Below are 18839 nucleotides of genomic sequence, written 5' to 3' on the forward strand. Positions count from 1 at the left end.
TTCCTACACCTTCCTGTAGGGGCTATGATTTCGCAGACATCATAGTTGTAAAGTGGGGAGACATTAAAACCAGCTGTGAACTGGCCAGCTGCACAAGAAGCAAGGTGGGCCGCAGCATAGGTCAGGCAGGGGCCACCTAGATAGCCAGGGCCTCGCCTGAAGCTTTGCTCTCAAGAGGCGAGGTGGGTGCTTCAGGGAGAAGATGAGCCAGGCTCCAGTGAGAAGGGAAGCAGACATTTGGTTGTCTGGTTAAAGGGTTTTCCGGGAGACAGAGTGGAGCCCTTCTAGCCTCTGCTTCTCTGCTGAGTATTGCACAGCCCAGAAAGCAGCAAGGAGTTATCTTATTAGCTTGTGTTAATACATTGATCTGGCTCCTCTCTTCTCAGAAAGCCTGGATCCCAGACTCTAGATAACGCACACAATATCAGGTTAGTTTGGGAAGTCCGGAGAAACACATAGCAAAATAACTCAATGCTACTGCTTATTGAACCTTCATGGGGCCTGAGGGATCCCAGGACCCAATGTCTCTCCTGGCAGGACTGAGACTAGGTGAATCAGCGAGGTGCCCAGGATGTAAACTTTAAGGAGGTGCACATGCTCGGGCTCCTATATGGCTGTTCCCACTCTGGTCCTGGACCCCTTCAAGGTATCTTCTCTAAAACTGCTGCGTGGGACATCACAGGCTTTTCCCAGAGGTGACACTGCAGATAGCACCATGGAAAAATCATAATGGGTTACTTAAGGAATATGGTTCAATAAAAGTGGGGCAGGGGTGGGGACAATCCTTTCAAATGTCTGTTTGCCACTTGGCTTTCACGGGATGCCATAAAAATGCTGAAAGGGAGGGAGTGAGTGAGAAAACAGCTTTGCTTCCATGCTCAGCCCTTCTAGCATGCATTTTTAATACAACTTGAGTTTTTGCCTCCTGGTAGCCTGTGTGGGTACATGCATGCATGTGTATGTAGGTGTGAATGTAGCTACTGGGCCCCAGGTCCGTTTTCGGATGGATGGATGGATGGATGGATGGGAAGTCAAAGACCTTTCATTTTAGAGGTGGCAAGTAAAATGTATTTATTATTCTTTATCTCCTGCCTGGTGTGTGGTGTCATTTATTTCCATTCAGAGAAATGAACGCCATGTGGTGCCTGAAGAGTAATAACAGAGCCAGATGACAGGAAAGAAGTGAGGCGAAAAGCTGGCCCCACAATGGGCAGGTGAGGGTCCCCAGCCGATTCTCCTGTCGTTAATGGGGCCACATGGCCAACTGCCTTTTCCTTTCCTCCCCTTCCATTTAATAGCGTGGGTGAAAAGTGTGCTGCAGCAGCAGTTAAAATGTCATGGTAAGGAAGAACTGGCAGGGTCAAATTCACAACAGTGTGGGACTCGATTTTTTTTAATTATGTTTTTTTTTTAATGATAATTTTAAAAAATCCAAGCCCCATAGCCGTTTCTCTCAAGGCTGGAGAGTGGGGTGGGGTGGGATGAGTAGGGCCTGGAAGTTAAAGGACCTGGCTGTGCCACCCACCAGCTCTACAATTTGGGGCAAATCACACCTTCTCAGCCGCATTCTGAGTTCCCGCGTAACCCATGTACCCCTTAGGGATGGTGACATTCAAAGGAGATGCTATGTGTTCCCGTGCTTGGAAACACCAAGCTAAGTGCAATACACGAGTAAGGAATTAGCATTGCTTTTCAGAACAAGACATCTTTTTAAAGATGGTGCAATGCAATGAGGGCAGGAAGGTCCTCTGTTGTCTTGACTCTTTTCTATGAACAGACACAGGGGGAAAGGCAGCCTCTACAAAGGTTCAAAGTGGGGTTTTGCTTTAGGTACAAATCCTGCTCACCCTTTCACTTTCCTCAACCCCTGCCAGCTGGTGAGGGGCAACGGGAGACACAAGCTTTCTCCTGCTGACAGTGTGTCTCTAAGTCACTCACTGTACCCCTAGCCCAGTGGGGAAGCTGGGTAGGTCATTGCCTGGCTCCATGGCCACAAGAGGGGAAGCTAAATGGCATATCGTTTTGTAAAGCCCTATTTCCGAAGAGGCTGTTTTTGTGGCAGTTCGATTGTGGTTTATTGAGGGGTTTGAGGAGAAAAGTATTGGCTCATCTCTCATGGCTGAACAAAAGGGCCAGCTTAATAGGAGAGTAGAGAAGAAATCCTTGTTTCCCTTCACTTCGCTACCACCATTTTATTAGCCTAGGAACAGAACTGCTAGTTAAGTTGATAAAAGCCAGATTTTCTTGTTAAATAAATCACCAGAGCCTGGTGCTGCTATAGCGAATTTTTTTTTTCCCCCTCAAGAGCTGGCCCAACGCTGGGTTTTACACAGAGCTTGCTTAGGGCGCTGGATGAAAACCGCAGGCCATCAGCAGCTTAAAAACCTAAATTGTGGCGCCACCTGCAGGCGAGCAGAAATATCAACGTTATCCCCGCTCGCAGCGGCGACCGGGAGGGGAAGCGCCTTCCGCAGTGACATTGCGCTGGATGCCGAGGTCAGGGTTGCAGACACAAAGAAGCGCCCCGACTCCCCACTGACCCCTGCTTCCTGGTATGTCGCCACATGTCCACTGTACACTTCCGCAACCTTCTATCTGCATCCTCCTCGAAAGCTGCCATTTTGAGGTATCCACAGCTGCTCCCAAGATTCTCAGTCCATTGAAACAAACTTATCTTTCCTCTGTTTCCCAAGGGGCTTCAGTAACCCTCTATCTAAGCCAAGGGTTAGAAAAATGACTGTCCTTGAGGGAGGGTCGGGAAAGAACGTGCCTGTGTCACCACAGACCCAAACTGCCCGTGGCTTCTCTAGCCTCTGGGTGCTAGTGAGGACACGCAATATTAACCTCTGAACCCCAGGCTGCTCCTGATCATTCAAGGCTTTGCCACCACTGACAAACCCCTCCCTGTCTCCTCCCATTGTGAGACTCCCGCTGGTGGTTGTGCTTGGGAATGAGTCTGATCATAAGATTCTCTACGAGTCTTGACGTGGAAACCCAAGCCATTTGATGGAAGGACAGACATCTGCGCATCACCTCTGCCAGCCAGCCCTGATGCTCTCCTGTGACTTCCCAGGCCACACCAGGGGCTGGTGCCAAGGAAGGGAGGTTACTGGGCTCCCCCCAACTCCTACGCGGTACGGATATTGCTCACTGGGGCCATGAAGCAGCTCCCAGGTCTCCCACTGTCCTACCCTCCTTCCTCCAGAGAGTTCTTCCTTCTCTTTCAGCTAACAAACAAAATGGTCTTTTCAAATGAAGGAACCAGAAGTTAGAGGATGCAGTGGGGGGCCAGGGAGCTGAAGGAGGGAGGGATGTGACCTAACTCTAGTGGCCATAAACAGCAGAGTCCCAACTCTTGCTACAAGAAAGTGTAAGCATTCCAGTGTGGCCCTTGTTGGGGTTCCAACCCAGGAGGCATGAGGTCCCACACTATCCCTGCATTCCAAGAACTATAGGCAGTTCATGGTTCCCACATGAAGGCGCCATGTTGCTTCTACCTAGTTCACTTGCCAAGTAGCTTAGGTGACCCAGTTGACCCCTGTGACTGGAGTACAAAGAGCACAAAGGCCTTGAGTTCTTTGCCTTGTAAGGAAGATAGGTTCATGCCAATGGGTTGAATACTCTTGCCTGGTAACACACATTCCTAAGGTGGTCACCAGGTAGTCTGAGTATAACCTTCTAAGTGACTGTGGTAACCAGCCTCCAAAATGGCCCAAATGACCCTCACCAACTGGAATCCATGCCCTCAAGCGGTCCCCTCCCACAGTGAATCAGAGCTGACTTAGGGGACCCAGAAGAGATATTGTGGAAGAGACAGTGTGTGACTTCTAAGGCCAGGTTCATAAAAGACATCACCGCTCCCAGCTTGGTCTCTTGGATCATATCTCTGGGAGAAGCAAGCTGCCATGTGGTAAGGACCCTCAAGCAGCCTGTGGAGAGGAGCTGAGGGTGCCCACCCATCGTCATCCCAGCACCAACTTGCCATCCCATGAGTGAGCCACCTTAGAAGAGCTTCCTCTAGCCCCTGTCAAGTCTTCAGAGGATTCCAGCCTTTCAGCCTTCCAACTGAGGTCCAGGACATCGTAGAGTGGAGAGGAGGTGCTGTGTGATGCCAGTGATTGGGGGTGATTTGTTAGGCAGCAATAGATAACGGAGACAGTGACTTACAGAGAGGGACTCATTTCCCTGGCCTTGGTCTCCTTAACCTCCTACTCTCATTACTTGAGCCCACTTGGCTTTAGAATCAGAAAGACAGAGAGAGACATGCTTCATGTCATGATCTGGATGGTACTGAGCAGAACCGAGCCCAGTAGGTGCTCCACCAGGACTCTTCAGGGCTCCGGGCTCAAGCCTCTTACTATATTCCAATGTGTTCAGGGAAAATGAGAAAACCTAGCCAGGGGGCTGGAAAGCATCGACACACAGAATGTCGAGTCCAGCACTTACTCTCAGTTGGGTGGAGTCACTTCCAGAGTGTCAGTCTCAGAGATACCCAGCAGTGAGGTGGGAAATGGTCCTGGATCCTGGTCACCTTAGCAAACTGTCTGTCCCCTGTCTCTCCTAAGGAGCCTCTTGGAGGTCAGATTGAGGGGACTTTAGTGAGCACCAATCTCTATGGTGCTAAAAATGTTTCCAACACCTGATCCTGACCCTCCCTGCCCTGAAAGGCAGGGCAGGGCAGGCAAAGACTATTCTTGTTGACAAAAGGTAGTGCAAGAAGGGACTGGAAACAGAAGCAGCTGGAAGCTGGTAGTACAGTCTCCACTCTGCACAGTGCCCTATGGGAACTTTTTCGAATCACCTTCTCTCAGCTCTAAGGAATCCTCTCAGTTCTCAGCAACTTCTAGAGAAAGCAGTCCCTGAAGGTCATCAGTGGGCCGAGGGTAGGAAGAAAGGAGGAGAGAAGAAAGAAGCAATGAGGAAGTAGAATAAGAAGCGAAGGAGGTGCCTCTGCTAAATCAGAGTAGAAAGAGAGCCACAATGCCTCATGGACCCAAGGTGATCTCTTTCCTCCTTAATAATATCATCCAGGACTCTGTGGCTTGCCCCATTTTCCTGGCCAGGCCCCATTCTCCTTCCTCTGTTTTGAAAGGATTTCCTCCCAAAACTCCCGTTGACTCTAGGTTTTGCAAATGCTAGGTGTCACTTGTGGAGTTCCCTCTCAGCCCCAAGACCACAGTGGTGCGCTGTAGCTTAAGGGCCGAAGAGAGCCAATTGTATGCAACTCTCCCAACTCTGTATTCAGTGACACCATGCTGAGAGCCGGCAATCAGCACTGGTGGAAATATTTACACCACGGGAATCAGCACACACTACAAACCAGGGCTTTTATTTTTGTGGTGAAGCAGTTGTTAACCATTCACGAGCACACCATGGGGCAGGGCCAGCCGTGGACCAGGATCAGGTGGGTCAGGTGGCTTAGGCCTGCTTAGCTATTCTGCTAATTGTTCATGGGCACCCAATAAATACACCACCAACATCACCCCAGAATAAAGGTTCCCTTCTGCCCACATGTCACCTCTAGCTGATAAGGAAAAGTTAATACATACTCTATTAATTATTTTCCCCACATCCTGTATTTAAGGAGCCTTGATTCATATTTTTTGACACTAGAATCAAGAAGGAAAGTGATTTTCTTTTCCTGCTAGGCAAACTGAGGCAAGGAAGATTGAAGTAACATATCTCAGGTTACACAGGAATCTGAAATGTAAAGCTCTGAACACCTGTCGTTTACTCCTTCCATTTCAAACTTAAGCTTAATACCCTAAGAGCAATTCTATTGTCATTCCCTCAAAGCACTGCTGTTAAAATTATGGTACACCCATACAATAGAACATGGGGTAGATCTTACACCAATGAAGTAAATCTATATAATCTATACTCTGGAAAAAAAAAAAGAAAATCCCAACCAAGTGCATAACCATGTATTTGTGTATATATTTGCATATTTTTGAATATACAGAATAGTGCATGCTTATCTACATAGGCTTATATATACACAGACTATTTTGGAAAGATACATAAAAAACCTAACACCAGCAACCTTTTAGTGGGAGCCAGGGTGATCTATATTTCATTGTTTCATTGTACATCCTTTGTTCTTTTTGACATTTTATCATGTGCAAGGATTACGTACCCCATTTTTTTAAAGCTAGTTAAAAAGGAACAAAAATAATCCCGCTGCTAAAGGCATCGTTGCACCACTAGTGTTCCACTCTCTCTCTCTCTTTTCGCAAATCCAGCCAGCCACTCCTCTACCCCATCTGTATCATATGCAAACTTGCCTTTGTTCTAGTTCCAACTATCAGCTCCATCTTGCTCTTCTGTGGGCTGCCATGAAGGTCACACAGCAGCCTGCAGGCCTGGCACGATGGGGTACACGTCCCGGACAATGAGTCCGCATCGCCCATTTGCTAGACCGGCAAGCATCCTGTTTGGATGGAGGACTTCTGTTTGGCACTCACTGAGTAGAGGGAGAGTCTAAGAATGATCCAGAACCTCATTTGCACGCTAAAGCAAGTACCTGATCAAGTCAAAGGTAATGTTCTTCCTCACTGGTGTCAGTAAGCACATGGAAACTCACCCCCAGAAATGGCACAGGCTACAAATATGGCCATGCCAAGAAACATTTAGAGATGAATGGGTGAGAGCTCCCTGTTGAGTTATGAGTACATTAGGAACTGTGTAGGGAGAGGGGAAGAAAGACTAGAGACAGGTACATGTCATTCCAGTTTTGCAAAAGGTGAAAGTAATGTAAGTTCTGAAAAATACCAGTGAGCTTGGCTCAGATATTGACGATTGGTTCCGTAAAAGGTAGATGTGTGATTATTTCGAAAATGATACGTTGATCACAGAGAATAAGTCTGGGATCACAAAGCACAAACCCTGCCAGGCTGTCCTTGTTCTCTGACTCGAGGTGTGGAGGCTTTTGAATCCAGGAAACATAAGAGGGACTATCTGAATCGCATCAAGGCATTTGATGGACTCTTTAATAAAATCCCTGGAGAACATGGGGCAATGCGGACTAGAATGGGGTGATGTTGGGGGTAAGATTACCAATGTCCCACCAAGCCCATTTCTAAGAGAGAACTCAAGGATGAAGTCAGGAATACAGTCAGCTCTAAGAGTGAGAGGAAGGGAATGAAGAGATACGGAGAGGAATGAACCCCTGCCTCTTCTGCTCTGCACCTCATTCACCAGCTCTACCATCCTTGCCCAGTACAGGCCTGCATGGAACCATTTTCCTTAGCATTCGTCCACTGGATGCTCATATGCTCTGAATTCTCTTTTTTTTTTCCCTTTGGTTTTCAAACTTTTCTCGCACCGCTAACTCCCGCAAGTCCCGTCTTTCTTTTTTATGCCCAGATGCTTTCCTCTTCCTTTCAGCTGGGCAGTCTCTCCCATTCCAGAAAAGGATCCTTGTCATTCTCCTGTTCTTACCACGGTAGCCCCAGAAGCTTTCTACTGCTACTAAGGGCCTGAAAACCAGGCCAGGGATCCTAGTGTCTCAGAGATGCCACAGGTAATGGGCTCAATGTCACTTTACATCATCTCCTCCATGGACTGTAAACCTGGGGACTGGACAGCCTTTTGCCTACATCTAGCTACACTGTGGACATCCAACAAACTATAAATAATGACTGTTCGCTCGTCCTCTAGTTTGTCTTAAGTGACCTGAACAATGCATTCTCATCTCTCCCCTGGGGGAAATTATTCCATCTTCAAATGCACCTCTCTGTACAGGAAAGTGTGACTGCTTCTTCTGCAGGCATTCCAAATTTTCGGTCTAAATGTCCCTTTGCCATTCCTAATTTCTGCTTCCTCCCATATTACTACCAGTAGTATTGACACTCTCAACATTTTCTTCTGCAAATAAGAGTAAACCATCCTACCTCTGTCATTCCAGTGATTGCATTAACACCTTTTGGACATGGTCATAATTTCCCTTCCTGATTCTTCATGCTTATTCAGGCATAAAATTCCAGGAAGAGAAAACACACCTAAAGAAAGAAAGAGTGAACTGATAATGATGAAGATATTGTTCAAAGACCAAAACCAGGTGGCATAGACTTTCATGGAACTTTTTTGTTTTGTCTATTTTTTATTTCACTGTAACTATAGAATGAACTATGCCAAGGGGATAGGGAGATACTTTGTGTAACTCACAGCATGTTAGGATCATCCATTTAAAAGACATTTATGAAGTGCCTACTGTATGTCACTGTGCTGTTTCAGGCATAGTCCCTACCCTTAGGGGTTTTCAGGTGAATGGGGCACAAAACTGTAATTAAATAAGTACAGCAATATGTTATTGATGCTAAAATATACGTATATGCCAGGTAGTTGGGACTATAAGGGGGAAAGGAGCAATTCAGAAAGCAGTTCTTCCTGATTCCGATCATAACACCATCATTAAACTACAATGATTATTTTTTATTAATAGTGTGTATTGCTACATTATTTTTAAAACAAGTCTCCTCTCAATGAGAAATAATAACAATAAGTGTATGGTCTAAGTTAGAATTTTAAATCATAGAAACTTGATGATGGTACAATATTTACCCAGCACCTTGCTTAGAATTGCTGATTGCTTTATCGTTTAGTACCCTCATCTCATAAATACTGAAATATTCCCCTAGGGAACAAAACCAGGGATTCACATACATGAGCAGGTACTTTGCATTAATCTCTTCATTCTTTTTTATTTAAAAAAATGAATGATCTTATTGGCTTTATGAAGTAATTTATGAACATCCAATCGATCAGCTACCAAGGACATTCTTTCGTTTATTCATGTATTATGTTAATATATTCTGAGCATCTGCTATGTGCCAAGTTCTAGGTGCTGGGGCTAAAATGGAGTTCAAGATAGACTAAGTCCCTGCTCTTGTGCAGTGTGCATTGTGGATGGAGGCAGGAAGGAGCCTGTGAAATGGATAAGGAAGATCATTTCAGATAGTGGTTTGTTCTGGGAAGGACATAGGATTGCTAGGGGTGGAGGTACACAGGTGAAGAAAGACTTCTCTGAGATCGCCACATCTGGACTGAGGCTTCAAGGAGGAGAAGGAGCCAAGTAGGTAAAGATGTGGGGAGAGGCAGTGGCCAGTCCAAGGGCCCTGTGGTGGGGCATAGAGGGGGAATAATACTTATTTCCAAAGAAGGCAAGCTTTGGGAACCATGAAAGGGCTTGTGTAGGCAGAAATGTGCAAGGGAAAGAATTGGAAGGAACCATTATAAACACACAAACACGCACACAGTAATACAATTGGGAAAATAACACAGAAAAGAGTTAAGAAAATAATGCATGGCTCGAAAAAGATCTGGTCATATGACTTCTTATGCCATAGGGACCAAGCCTATTTCCATAAAAGTTAAGGAGACTGAGGAGCAGAAAGAAACTGACAAAATGATGAAATGAGGATGGCAGACGCTGATTAGAAACGTAGAAATGGAGACTGTGTCTTTGAAAGAAGTCTGTCTGTAAATACAAAATACTGCTCGAGCGGCTTAAGCAGTAAAGACATTTAGTATCTCACATGAGTAGCCTGAAGGCAGGTGTCTTCTGGTCCAGGTCAGGGACACACTGAGTTCTCAAAGAACAATCTCTCTCTGCTTTGTCTGTGTCTGTTCCTTAGCAAATTGCCTTTTGCCCTTAGGTTCATTTCCTCATGGCCAAAACCATCTCCAAGTGTACCCTCCACATAATCATACAATAGTGCCCCCTTATCTGTGGGGTATATCTTCCTTCCAACACCCCCGTGGATGCCTGAAATCAAAGAGAGTACCAAACTCTGCATATACTATGTTTTTTCCAATACAACAAGTTCTCATATAACCTTGTTGATACATAGGTTCCTGAAAACTGCGTCTGGAAGCGAAACGATGTGTAATGAAACCAATTTTATCACAAGCTAATTGATACACACAAGAGCTAAGTTCCCACGGCATATTTCTGGTCACAAAAATCATCCCCAAACCTCTAAATAAAGGCCCAAAACATTTCTAATATTAAACACTGAAATAAATGTGAGCTATCCCTACGTTTAAGAAAGATGAATAACAATAAGTAAGAGAATTATTTTCCAACCAATTTCGGTTCAGGGTCATGGGTTCCTCTCCCTGCCGTTCAGGGTGCAGGATGGGACCCCACCCTGGACAGAACGCCCTTCCATTGCAGGGTACACTGGGACAATATAGACACACCCGTTCACCTCACATGCATATCTGGGGACCCAGAGTCCCCAGACAAAACTTACACAGGCATGGGAAGAACTTGCAGAATTCCCCACTGAGAGTGGCCAGGGCCCAAATCTGTTTTTTTTCTTATCAACATTATAACAAAACAACGCTATTCGAGGACCTGCTTTACATACTTGTACAGACCTATGATAAAGTTTAACTTATAAATGAGGCACAGTAAGAGATTAATAACAATAACTGGTAATAATATAGAATTATAACAATAGACTGTAAAAAAACATTAGGTGAAAGTGGTCTCTCTCTCTCTCTCTCTCTCTCTCTCTCTCTCTCTCTCTCTCTCGCAAATTATCTTGTACTGTACTCACCTTGTCACATAAAGGAAGCACTTTATGGCTTCTCTTTGGCATACCCAATTGCCAGCATCACAGCTCTTGCCCGTTGGGGCCAAGTCTATGTAAAATAAGTGGGACTTGAACGCAAGTACTACGATCGACAGTCTATCTGATAACCGAGAGGGCTACTAAGTGACTAACGGATGGGGACGTGTCCAGCATGGAGACGCTGGACAAGGGATGAGTCACATCCTAGGCTAAATGACACGAGATTTCATCACGTACCTTAAATTCACTGCGTACAATTTAAAACTTACAAATTGTTTATTTCTGGATTTTTCCCTTTAATATTTTCAGACCCCAGTTGACCACCAGTAACTGAAATCGCAGAAAATGAAACTGCAGCTGTGCAGGGGACCCCTATATTTAAGACCTGGAGAGAGGAGAAGCCATGCTGGGGAGCTCCTAGGGAGGGCTGTCTCTTCGAACAGCAAGTGAAATCTCTTAGAATGCTCTCGCACGTTAGACTGGCCAGAACTGGGTCACATGACCACTCTAAGCTGCAAGGGAGGTTGGAAAAATGAGTGTTTGGCAAAAGAGAATGGGATTTCACACATGGATTTGGAGCAGTCAAGATTCAAGGCGTTAGTCCCTGCAGATTCGTTCAACATGAAGAGCCTTGGAACAGAAGGGAGAGGGAATAATGGGCCACGGGAAGGTCAGGCCATTCATCGGAGAAAGAGGAAATGCAGCGTAATGGAAGATCCCAGATCAGAAATCAGAAGACATGGGTTACAATCTCAGCTCTGGGCAAATTACTAACACAATCTCAGCCACAGTTTCCTCATTTATTAAATGGAAGTGACCATACCTCCCTTTCAGGCACACTGTCAGGAGCAGAAATTTTCAGAGTGGGTTGTGAGTACCTCCCACATGTCCAAGATTCTCTGGGGTTGCAGAGAGTATGCGTTATAACCTCTACTTCTACTTGTTTTTCTCACTCTTTTAAAATATGTGCAGTAGTACACACATTATAATATACATAACACATTACACAATAGCATGTATATAACTTACACGTAGATAATATGCATATGTTGGAAGTGCTCAAAAAAATTTACTGAGAAGGGTCCAGATGTTTTAAAAAACGAATTGGAAACATCTTTAAAGAACATAATGCATATAAAGCACTTAGCACAGGAGTAGGGGGTCGTTTGAGCCCTCAGAAAACGTCCAGTCCCTCTGCTGCCTTTCAGAAGTATTAGGATTCTGATTTTTAATGGCAAGGTCAAGCATCTGTCACAGTGCTGCCCAAATCCACTTTCAAAACACTGCGTAGAATGTGCTCTTTTGACATGTCCAATCCCTCTCCCAGAAAACAGGATTACAAGCACCGTGCAATGCAAGCAGCTCCCAGGAGCCATTATTACATTGCCTCCTCAACCCCCGGCATCTTCTCTTTCCACCTGCCGTCCATCTTTTGACTGTTTTGAGCTGGTGGTCACTTCCGTGAAGGGCCGAACGAGGGCAAAAAGGAGAGTCAGCAAAGCCAGGGAGGGGACCAGCGGCCCCTAAAGGACAGGGACTCTCTGGGAGGGAGGGTTGAAACTCAAACAAGGTTTGGGGGGTTTCTGTGCAATTGATTTCTCCCTGTGAACCCTGCCTCCCATTAGCATGGAAAATTAGAAGTGCCTGTATCTCCTTCCCATCTGCCCTCATGTTTCTTTGCAGGTACTCAAGGCACTTTAGAAAGATCATCTTTTTCTTCCTCCCAGTATCATCTCTGTAGAGGCCAAAATGGGAGTGGGGTGCAGGTAGAGAAATAGAGTCACCAGGCCACTCAGTGGCTCAGCTAGACTACATCCAGGAGGGCTGACGCCTGATCGAAATCATTTTCCTCATTAAAAGAACAAAGATAAAGCCTCCTTTATAAATATGGCCCTTAAATATTATCGGTTGCACTCAATTATACTAGCCATGAAGGCATTGTTCACTTATTTAATTTAACCTTTTTTTCCCCCCAGAAAGCTTTGGGATGTGACTTTAAAAACCCACGTTCAATGCTCACTTTTAACAATTTGACTGGCTCTCCTTTCGCCCTCTTTAAACGAGCTGCCGATAAGGGAATAAACTTCCTGAAGAAATGAAAAAGAAGACTCCTGAACACTGGAGCCTTTATGCCACCGCTGTCCCGGCTGAAGCCCCTCTCAAATGGATTGAGAGATAATGCTAATGGAATTACACATCGTGACTGGATCAGGGACTGTCACAGGATGACAAATACCAAAGCAAGGCAAAGGCACTTAATCAAAAATAAGCCCCCTACGTGTCTTTTTTCCCTACACACACACACACACACACACACACCGAGACCTTGGTTTGCTACATATATGACTTGCCCTGATGTTATATGCCAAATAATTTGGTTTAGGGGAGGTCCCACATATGCACATCTAAAAGCAAATTAAATTCGTAAGAGTGACCCACCCAGCGTATGTTTACAGTGGCACCAGTGACACCACAGCAACCCTCTGGGAAGATAAACTGCACGTGCATTAATTCAGGGAGATGATATGGTGCTTATCTGTTTTATTTGGGCTCGAGTTTAACAAGATAAAATCCTTGGGCCCTGTGATCTGCACTGGGGAAGCGTTTACCACACAGCTGACATGCAGTGTGGGCTGTTATGGAATGTAGATTAGCACGTGGCAGCTGGCTGGCGGTCCCTCCTTCCCTTCCTCTCCCCCGCTCCACCCGGGATGGATTCGTGATGCCCCCAGAACACATGTCTGAAGTCCCAGCTCACACGTAGGCCCAAAGAAAAAAAAAAATCCACACAACGGTAATTTGTCATCTTTGGGTCTCATGATGTGTCCTGATTCCTTCTAAAATTAAATCAGTGTAGTGACACCTCTCCAGATAAACGGTGACACCCTAGTGCATCAGTCAGAGATTGTTTTTATAAGTATCAGCAATGGATTCTTCCTGTCTTAAACAAAAGTGGGACGTGCTGGAAGAACATCAGAGACTCACAGGTGGGAGAGTTCCAGTGCAAGACTCAGGAGGGGACCAGCAAGCCACCCTCCAGGAATGGGGTGCTGCCACACTGGAGCACAAAGCTGGCAGCAGTTGGACCTGGCATCGCTCACGCAGGACAAGGCCCAGGAGAGTGGTCCAGCGGCTGAGTCTAAGGCACGTGTCCACCTGGCTCACTGGAGATAGAAGACCTACCAAAAACTGAGTTTGAACGGAGGTTGAGCAAGAGTCAGGGCTCAGGGCTCTGGTTCCAGGGGTCTCTGATCTCTCTCTCCACCCAGGGCAGGCTCCATGCCAGCCTCTCCGCCATGGCCCTACCACGGGTGGGAATCCCACCCAGTCGCTGCTCTAGGACCACTGGAAAGCACTGCTGTGACTTTCCATATTTTGTGGCCTCTGAGGTTGGAGTGAACACAGCTGGAAACATACATGCCGTGCCACAAAAGTTTACAGAGATTTACAGGTTTCTCAGTGATTTATGTCTCTTTAATGAGGGCTTTTATGCTTTAATTAAAAAGTTACAGAAGTTGTCTTTCCTTCTGAAAAATGTGTTTCTGGTTGACTGCTTGGGTGAATTAAACAGCATGAGATCCCTGCCTTGGTTCCATGTTAGACTCCTAGAGCTCGTTTTCAGGGTAAGGGCAAGGAGGTCACTGAGAACCACCATTAAGAAGAGAGGCTGTGACAACTTTCATAACTTTTTGATGATCATGCAATAATTTTCCATGATAAATCATCTCATTATATCTGCAAATTTGGAGGGAGACTCTAAATGCCACCGTACTAAAAACAAACAAAACAACCACCAAAGCAGCACTGGGACCTTGTTTAAAGGGACCACCGCTTCGTTGAGGAAGCAGTGTACAAGTCTACGCTTTATTATTCCTCGTTTGGTTAGTTCCCGGGTCACACTGACTCTGTGTATGTGCGGTGTGCCGTTGCGCAGAGCTTTCATTTGGCTCCACGGATAGTCTAGAGCTGACGTCAGCACCCAGACGTGGCCCCAGACTGGCTGATTGCCTGGGCCACCTGCCCCGTTCTGTGGGCTCAGCTCAGGTTTCAAGACACTGTTTTCTGTTCACTCTACAGAAAATATCTGTCTCTTTCTGTTATCGTCCCTTACCTGTGTGTCCCCATTGGGTATATTTTTAATATTCACTTTTCATTTTTTTTCTATCATCCTTTGAGTTATATTATTTATGCCGTACCTGTCTCCCTCATTAGTGTGATGCTGTCTCCTCTACAATCTCATGTCCCCAGCCCCCACCCAGGGAGAAGTTACACCACCATGACTTCTGTCCCCACTCGACCATGAGCAGAATTGTTCCAAAGTGTCTAACTCACTTTATTCTACTTTTTAAATGCCTGTCTGCTTCTACTAAATTGTAAGCCCCAATAAGCACAATTTGATGTTCTCTTTTCTCCTCTGTTCTACTAGATCCGAGATCAGAGAATTGAGTCAACCCTACCCCTATCCGCGACACTTGCATTCACACAGGGCATCATTCCACGCACTCATTCATTCATGCTTGTATTTATTCCCTTTATTCCGCATTCCCAAGCCTGTTACCTTGATCATGGGCTATCATTCTAATGAAGTTAATGAAGTTATTTTGTTAATATGTATTTTATAAAGTGTGTATATTTTTATGCACGTGAAATTTTTATTTACGTAAATATATAATGTCATATGCTTCATGTTTTATACATGTATATACACACATATATATACCATATGCATGTGTGTGTCTGTGTGTAATATAAATTCACTGTTCCTTGTAAAACTTTAAAACTAACTGAGCCTGAATTTGGGGGGATAAAAGGTTACCACTCCAATTTCTTTAATACTTACTGGTCTAATTATCTTTTTAACTTTTTTTCTTGTACCAATTTTGGCATTTTATATTTCCTAAAAATGTTTCCATTACAATAATTATTACCTCTAGTACTACGACATCATAATATGCTTATTATTCTCATCTCTGCTTTGTCTACAGTTTTTTTTTTCCATTCCGTATTTTACTTATATCTATCTTCTCTCTTTTGTCTTGATCAGTCTTTTCAGAGGTCTAATTATTTTACTAATAATATCAAAGAGTCGGCTTTTGGTTTTGTTCATCTTTTTTGTTGTTGTTTTAATTGTTTTTGTTTCTCTTGTTATATTTATTATTTCATTTATCCTTGTTTCTTTGGGTAAGCTCCATACTTCTTTTTCTCCAAAGCTGAGCAGGTACTTAGTACATAGAAGTTTTCATCAAATGCTTATTGAATAAGTGAATCGCAAATACCTCGAGATCGGATAATGTCTGTCCATCTTAATACTCCTCAAAGAAGCTACTATACCACCTTGCACATTGGAGGCATCAGTACATATCGAGAAAATATTTATTGAGGGAATAGTTAATATAAAGAAATATATTCTTCCCTCAAGAAACCTCCAGAGGTCGTTTAATTCAGCATTCTGATTTAAAAAAAAATAATAATAATTTAAAAAGGACATTTCTAATAGTCTGGTAGAAACCATTTGTGACATTGGTGATTCTCTATTCTTTCCTTCTTTAGTGATAGAACCCCTAATATTAGCTGGGCACACAACCACCTGGAATAAAGACCAAGTGATTAAGTTCTGACCAATAGGATAAAAGTGAAGGTGGGTACAACTTGAGAAAATATACTTCAAGGGAGGAGATGTGTCTTTCTTCTTCCCCTTTCTTTGTCTTGTATTCTGAAATGTGGATACAACGGTTGGGGTTCCAGAGCTATAATGGATCAGGAGGAGACCTGAATGGAAATCTACATCACAAAGACACAAGATAAAGTGTCTCTGTTCCTTATACCTGGAAGCTTCCACAGCAGCCCCAGATGAATGCTTTTGGACTTCTTTATGAGACAGAACTCTGATCTTATTTAAGACAGAGTTTTGCATCATTTCTTCGGGGTGTGGCGGGGGGAGTGCTTCTGTCACAGGTAGGTGAACATATCAACTGATTGTACCGTAGAAGTAGATTAGTAACGGATTCAGTTGGTGCATGTTGATCTTTTTCTAAAGCATGTGTTTCCTCACAAAACAAAGATCTAAGAAAGAGGGTGATGTTAAAATCCCCATTTCGTATGTGAGAAAAGCAATGAGGGAGCCGAGACTAAAACATCTCTCATTCTTACTCAGATCTCAGTTTACCGGCCAAATTTACCTCTTTTGAACTAAATCAATTAGAAGAGGGCTGGTCCCAAAAGTTCTTACTATAGAAAAATCTAGTGTTTCTCACGTGAACTCCCAACAATTTGCAGCCCCAGTGATTGCCTGGGCAAATTCCAGGTAGACTTCATTTTTTTCAGATCTTGGTAGGATTTTTCTCAGGCTTGACTCTCTGGCTAACTAGGTAATCAGGTTTCCAGTTCTTTTCAAGCAGGTCAAGCACAACTAAAATATGAAATCCTTGTCCATTCTATGTGGCCAGTGACCTTGAGTCACTCTTGGGGTCCACATTCAGCATTGCTTTGCACACTCCATAGCAAGGTTCACGGATGAGACCTCCATGCTCTATAATCTACAAAATGAAATGGCCATGTCACCTCTGTCTCATTATCAGCTTCTTTACGTCCTATGGTCTTCTGTTACCAGGGTCGTTTTAGGGTGCTTTTTAGGCTGCTCTTAAGCGGCATTATTATCAATGGTCACCATCAACATCAGCCCTGGATTGACCCCAGAACCCTGGGGTAGTTCTAGGTACAGACAAGAGGTTATATCTCCTAGACCAGAGCCTGGGGATGTCAAAGGATCGAAAGGATCCGAAGTCCTAGCTAAACTCCACCTTTGGGGATTGGCAGGAAAGAGGGAAATTCAAAGGAATTAGGGTGGCGTTATGCTCTTCAAAGTGAGCCAGATCCAGAACTGCCTCTGACCAGTCATCTCACCAGCAGAAAGGAAAAGAAAGAATATTAACAGAGAGCTCTCTATGTGCCAGACACTGTAGCAGGCTTGTCACAGGCCTCTCTTCTTTCGTTGAAAGGCAGTACAGTGCAGTGGTTAACCATAAAAATTCCTAGCTATGCAGACAGGGATGAGTTTCTAACTTCTCTGAGATTCATGTAAACAGAAGGTCAAATAGTTCTTACCGCCTAAGGCTGATGTAATCAAGATATTGAAAACATGCTACACTCGCAATGACTGCATGATTCATCACAGTGACACTTTGAAATGGGTTTTACTATGCCCGTTTTGAAGGTATAGAATCTAAGAGTCAGAGACGTAAGCTTCCCAAGGTCAACTGTTAATAAAAGGAAGAACTAAAGGATTCAAATCCGGGTTCATCTAACTCCAACCTCCTTGCTCTTTGCCCTAGCCATTTTCCAGAAAACGAATTCTTCCCTAGATGATTGTTCTACACACAATTTATGACACTTTACGACAAAAGTAGCTGCTCTCAGGGTCACTAATACAATGCAATGAAAATGGACTGTTGGCCTTTGAGGAGATGACCACCAATCATAGCCCTCTCCCCTCTGACCACAGAATCAGCTGAGATAGAGTTGAACAGGAGTTAAACAGGAATGAAGATATTGGGATTTTTCACTCATAGAAGTAGAGGACACAATGTAGATCCAAGACCATAACAAGCTTCCTAACCTTTCTTCCCATGCCCCAACCCCGGTGCTCACACACAGGGAAGGTTTGGGTGTGGAGAACACATACGTACCCAGTCACCAGCGTGGCTATCATGGGCAACACAAGGAAGTGATTACAAGGGAGAGCAGAGACAATCAGTCTCTGTCTGAGCCAGATCCTACCCTATGGGGACACGTGGACAAAGAATGTCAGACTCATACCTTCTCACCTGTCAGTGGAACCTCCTCTACCCTTGTGGGAGTCAGTGAAAGGTAGAAAAAAGCTTCTTCCTGAGATTATCAGGAAGTATTGGTGTAATTCTATGAACCAGAAGAAACATAGAGAAAGAAAATCTCTCCCTTACTATAACCCAAAATCCCCAATGCATTTGCCCATCCATTTACAATCAATCAATTGAAAAAAAAAGAAAAGAAAGAAACGCTACAAGTACCCAACAAAGAGCTGTTAGCCTTGAAAGTATTAATTTTTTTCCTTTTTGTCTACACCATGTTTTTATTCTTCTCATAGCTCGTTTGCTGGTTTCAATCTGCCTTCAAGTAGCTCCCACACTAATGCAACTGGTAGTTTGAGTGTCTCAAAGAAATAGCAAGGACCACTGGGATCTATAGTCTCTCTCTTGAAAAAAAAATAAAATCAAATGGACT

Source organism: Rhinolophus hipposideros (assembly GCF_964194185.1).
Source record: "Rhinolophus hipposideros genome assembly, chromosome: 25".
Lineage (NCBI taxonomy): Eukaryota > Metazoa > Chordata > Mammalia > Chiroptera > Rhinolophidae > Rhinolophus > Rhinolophus hipposideros.